We start from the raw sequence: 6,000 nt of genomic DNA, 5'->3' as shown, positions 1-6,000 counted from the left end.
TCCCCCACTCCTGTTTCCGGTTCTTCTGACGTCTTCTCCGTGAAGGAGATTCTGGCCTCCAAGACTGTCAGAAAGAAAAAAAGTTTTTGGGTGGATTGGGAGGGCTGTGGCCCAGAGGAGAGATCCTGGGAACCTGAGGACAACATTCTAGACAAAAGTCTTATCCTCAGGTTCTCAGGCTCCAAGAAGAGGGGGAGACCCAAGGGGGGGGGGGGTACTGTTACGCCGAGCGCTCCGGGTCCCCGCTCCTCCCCGGATCGCAGCATCCTCGCATTTGCAGCGCCCCGGTCAGACCTGCTGACCGGGTGCGCTGCAATATCCCTCTCAGCCGGGATGCGATTCGCGATGCGGGAGGCGCCCGCTCGCGATGCGCGTCCCGGCTCCCGTACCTGACTCGTTCCCCGTCTGTCTTGTCCCGGCGTGTGTGGCCCCGCTCCTTAGGGCGCGCGCGCGCCGGGTCTCTGCAATTTAAAGGGCCACTGCGCCACTGATTGGCGCAGCAGGCTTAATCAGTGTGTTCACCTGTGCACTTCCCTACTTATACCTCACTTCCCCTGCATTCCCTCGCCGGATCTTGTTGCCATTGTGCCAGTGAAAGCGTTTCCTTGTGTGTTCCTAGCCTGTGTTCCAGACCTCCTGCCGTTGCCCCTGACTACGATCCTTGCTGCCTGCCCTGACCTTCTGCTACGTCCGACCTTGCTCTTGTCTACTCCCTTGTACCGCGCCTATCTTCAGCAGTCAGAGAGGTTGAGCCATTGCTGGTGGATACGACCTGGTTGCTACCGCCGCTGCAAGACCATCCCGCTTTGCGGCGGGCTCTGGTGAATACCAGTAGCAACTTAGAACCGGTCCACCAACACGGTCCACGCCAATCCCTCTCTGGCACAGAGGATCCACCTCCAGCCAGCCGAATCGTGACAATAGTAAGAGACATTACAGGTGATTTCTTATTATAGAGTAAAATTCCTTTAATCTGGGATCCAATAATCCTGACAATACGCTGTATAACACTAGACAAAGATGTCTAAATTAAGTTAAAGGGGTTCTCCACCATAAGGTGATTTTAGTACGTACCTGGCAGGCAGTAATGGACATGCTTAGGAAGGATCTGCGCTTGTCTTGGGGTTAAATGGCTATGTTGTGAGATTACCATAACACTGTGGCTAGCTGTTTGTGAACTAGTATTTCCTGTTTGACTTTTTTTTTATTACTACAAATCCCACAATTCCATCTTCCTCCCTCCTACACATCAACCACTCCACCCATTAAAACATAAATGAGCTGCATCCAATCAAATCAGTGTGATTTTCAATCAGGGTGCCTACAGCTGTTGCAGATTGATCTCTCTCCCACCAAGCGATCCCTCCACCCATTGAAGCAGACAGGCTCCCTGTCATCAGCTGACTAGTGAGTCAGGTCTCGGCCGCATTGCAAGCTGGGAAAAATCTGAGACAACAGTAATTTTGTATGCTGGTAAAAATAAATATTGGAGTGAAAATCACAGAAGAATTGTGAGAAAACCGTCACACACAGGTACAGACACTATATTATGAACTACACCAACTTTACAGCCCCTGTAGCATAGTCAAATAAAAAAAAATATTCTGGAATACCCCTTTAAGGCTTAATTTTTTGGTGTTTTGGAGGTAATTTTTTCTTCCAAATGTGTTATTTTTCCTGTAACATGACTGTACAATAATTCATTTAATAACCTGGAAACTATCCAGCCTTACGAAAGAGGGCCTGTGGCCAGTATAAAAAAAATCAGTTTTCCATATAAATGTCCCCAATTCCAATGCTGTTTTTATCCTGTTGCTGCACCCCTTTTATCCTTTATCCTGTTGCTAAGCCCCTTTGTTCCCAAGAAATAGAAATTTCAATATTTAAATGACTAGATGACACTTTCCAGCAATGGTCAGATGGACGGGAACTTAATAAAAAAAAAAGGGGGGTGGATGGAGGCTGATAGACGTTTAAGGGGGGATATGATCAACGCATATAAGTATATAAATGGCCCATACAAAAAAACATGGGGAAAAACTGTTCCAGGTTAAACCCCCTCAAAGGACAAGGGGGGCACTCCCTCCATCTGAAGAAGGAAAGGTTTAGTCTCAAGGGGCGATAAGCCTTCTTTACTATAAGAACTGTGAATTTAACAGTCTACCTCAGGAACTGGTTACAGCAGGAACAGTTGAAAGCTTCAAAACAGGATTAGATACATTCCTAGAACAATATACCATTAATGCTTATGACGAAATGTCAAAACACTTGCCATTCCTTTCATTCATCCATACCCTTTCTCTTCAATTTCTTGGTTGGACTTGATGTTTTCGTACTAACTATGTAACTGACGCACTGACCAACAGAACCAGGAAGAGTAGAGCACCGGAGACTGGAGCAGGAATATCGGAGGCAGTGGGGGAGTGCGGGAGGTATGTGCAGTTTTGGTTTTTCCACTGTCACTTAGAAAAACTTTTGAAATGTCACGTAGACATGTTAAACGTTTTTATCAGTGCGGAGACCCCCACCGATAAGGAGAACGAGAGGGGAGAACTCAGTGACTTGTCTGTGCTGTTCACCCTCTATATGTCTATAGAGCAGTAAGACCCAGACTGTGAACAGCAATGCAGCACACTTTTCTGGACTGGTTCTCCTGATCAGTGGTGGTCTCAGTACCAGGGTGACAATGCCCGTTTAAAGCAAGCAGCCTGGGCATATTTGTAGAAAACAGCTTTTTTACAGGATAACCTCTTTAGTGTAGGGTCACACGTAAAATACGCTGCGGATCCGCCGGTGACCCAACCCCATAGTGTGCCTACAGCGTGTTCGCTCCGGGTCTGATTACCGGCGACCACAGGGCGGACGGCGTGTGACGTCACGCCTCCACCCCCTTGTGACGTCACGCTCCGCCCCTCAATGCAAGCCTGCGGGAGGGTCTGTGGTCGCCGGTAATCAAACCCGGAGCGAACACGCTCCGGGGGCTGATTACAAACGGGGTGCCGTGTGCAAGATCACGGGGGTCTCCAGCAGCGGGACTCCCGCGATCAGGCATTATTTTGTTTGAGCTCTACGTACAGCAAATAATCTCTAGTGCAATCCGCTCTAAATGGATTTTCTGCAAATTGTGTCACTTCAGTTATGCAATGGAGTTTTATTTTATGACCAATGAAAATGTATGTTTAAAAAAAAAAAAAATAATAATAATAAAAATATTAAGAATAAGAATAATCAAAAATACAAGGCTTTGACCTTATTTCATGTTGTGCTTCTGTTGACATCTGGTCTTCTTATTATATATAGTTCTGTTGGTAAGGAACATTTAAAGTCCAACTTTAACCACATTGAATATGTATATTGAAAACCGAAGCATCCGTTCATCATTCCCACCATCTTCAGAATTAGAAATGTGTTCGATGTTCAGCTACATGTATGTTATCAATTGGTACCATATTGGGGCCCAATACGTCAGCAGAAGACAACCCCATATGGAGGTTATTTTTGGGGCCAATCACTTCTCTTTCTTATAGGATAATTTACAAATAACCTAATATACCTACTGATGGTTGGTTGAACTTGATGGACATATGACTTTTTTCAACCGTTTTTTCAAGAGTACATACATTTTCACCAAAATGTGCACTGGGCAAACAAACCACCAAAAAGTTGCAAAATGTAGATTTTTTTAAAAATTTGCCCCCACAAAATATATATATATATATTTTTTTTTGGGGGGGGGGGGTGTTATAGATTTTGTGGGAAAATGAGTTATGTCATTACAAAGTACGCATATGCATTGTAAGGTAAAAAATTTAAAGAAATATGGCTATTAAAAAGGCAGGAGTAAAAAACAAAAATGCAAAAATATATCATTAAGGCATCAATAAATTTGGGGCATCTTTTTGCTCTGTAAATTGGATTAAGACCGACATATGAAATGCAAGTCTTTGAAAATTCCTTCTTGTTTTCTTGTAAACAGGTTAAATAAAAGGGCTTATTTAGAGAGCAGAACATTTATTACCTTTCCTTGCTCCCCAGAAGCTCACTTCCATCTTGGTCTTGCCTCGACCCTATAACATCCTCCCTGCTTGAAGCATGCAGGCTGAGCAAGTGGGGCAGGGACTATGTATGTTTTAATCCATACATTTAGGTGAATCCATTTGAGAATGATGAGAACCTGCATAGCGAGGTGCTACAATGTTATCAGAAAACAATGTCAAAGACATGCTGTATATGTGGAGTGGAGTGGCTATGCTCACACTACAGAATTTCCGCATGGAACATCTCTGTGTGGACATTCCGGAGACTGCAGGCACCGGCATAATATGCGCCATCTCATAGACGGCTTTGCATTCCCTGCGGAGTCCACAGAAAGAATGAACATCTGGCTCGGAAATTCTGCTGTGTGCACAGCGCAGCAGAATCCCGTTGAATTCAATGGGACTGTGCTGCAGAAAAATCTTCGTGTAGAATTCTAAGTGGAATTATGCACAGAAATTCCGACGTCTGAACACAGATAGATGGTTAGGAATTTGGTAGTTTTCAAGCAGTAACCCCTGAACAGAACCCTAGTTTTTTGTTATCATTGCACACACAGGATGTTACGCCGAGCGCTCCGGGTCCCCGCTCCTCCCCGGAGCGCTCACGGCGTCTCTCTCCCTGCAGCGCCCCGGTCAGTCCCGCTGACCGGGAGCGCGGCACTGTCATGGCCGTTGGGGATGCGATTCGCACAGCGGGACGCGCCCGCTCGCGAATCGCATCCCAGGTCACTTACCTGTCCCGGTCCCCGGCTGTCATGCTCTGGCGCGCGCGGCTCCGCTCTCTAGGGCGCGCGCGCCAGCTCTCTAGATTTAAAGGGCCAGTGCACCAATGATGGTGCCTGGCCCAATCTTCCCAATTAGCTTAATTAGTTTCCACCTGTGCACTCCCTACTTATACCTCACTTCCCCTGCACTCCCTTGCCGGATCTTGTTGCCCTTGTGCCTAGTGAAAGCGTTCCCTTGTGTGTTCCTAGCCCGTGTTCCAGACCTCCTGCCGTTGCCCCTGACTACGATCCTTGCTGCCTGCCCTGACCTTCTGCTACGTCCGACCTTGCTCTTGCCTTATCCCTTGTACCATGCCTATCTCAGCAGTCAGAGAGGTTGAGCCGTTGCCGGTGGTTACGACCTGGTTGCTACCGCCGCTGCAAGACCATCCCGCTTTGCGGCGGGCTCTGGTGAAAACCAGTAGCTACTTAGAACCGGTCCACCGACACGGTCCTCGCCAAACCCTCTCTGACACAGAGGATCCACCTCCAGCCTGCCGATCCGTGACAGTAGATCCGGCCATGGATTCCGCTGAGGTGCCGCTGTCAAGTCTTGCCGACATTTCCACGGTGATCGCCCAGCAAGCCCTAAAGATCACCCAACGAAATCACCAGCTGGCATACTTGACCACCGTGACACTGCAACTTCAGTCACAGATACAGCAGCTGCTGTCGCAGATACAGCAACTTCAGTCACAGACACAGCAGCTGCAACAACCATCTCCTCCGCCGGCTCCTGCAACTCCTCCGCAGCAACCATCCGCTCCTAACCCCTGCTTGTCCCTGCCGGACAAATTTGATGAGGACTCTAGACTCTGCCGTGGTCTCCTGCCTGGGAAGGCCCTGCCATGTGCCACACCGCCCGGAGCACCTCTCTTACAGTATCCTTTGCAATCCACCCCTGTGCCTCCCGCCGAGGAGGCTATGCAACTGGATCGGTCCCGCCTGACCCCTGAAGAGAGGACTCGCCGCAGGAAGAAAGAAGATTTACTTCTACACTGCACTGTGCGTTACCGCACAGAACCCCTGCTCTTCAGCATGGAACTTTTTGTTTTGCCCAAATGCTCCTCTGAAGTCCTCCTCGGTCTGCCATGGCTCCAACCCCCATCTTCTGCCCTTGTCTGGACTACCGGGGAGATCGGGAGCTGGGGTGCTTCTTGCCACAGGAAGTGCCTCACGTCTGCTCCCAGTCCCGTCAG

Source organism: Hyla sarda, chromosome 3, assembly GCF_029499605.1.
Source record: "Hyla sarda isolate aHylSar1 chromosome 3, aHylSar1.hap1, whole genome shotgun sequence".
NCBI lineage: Eukaryota > Metazoa > Chordata > Amphibia > Anura > Hylidae > Hyla > Hyla sarda.
The sequence above is the reverse complement of the archived record's forward strand: the minus strand, read 5'-3'. Positions refer to the sequence as shown.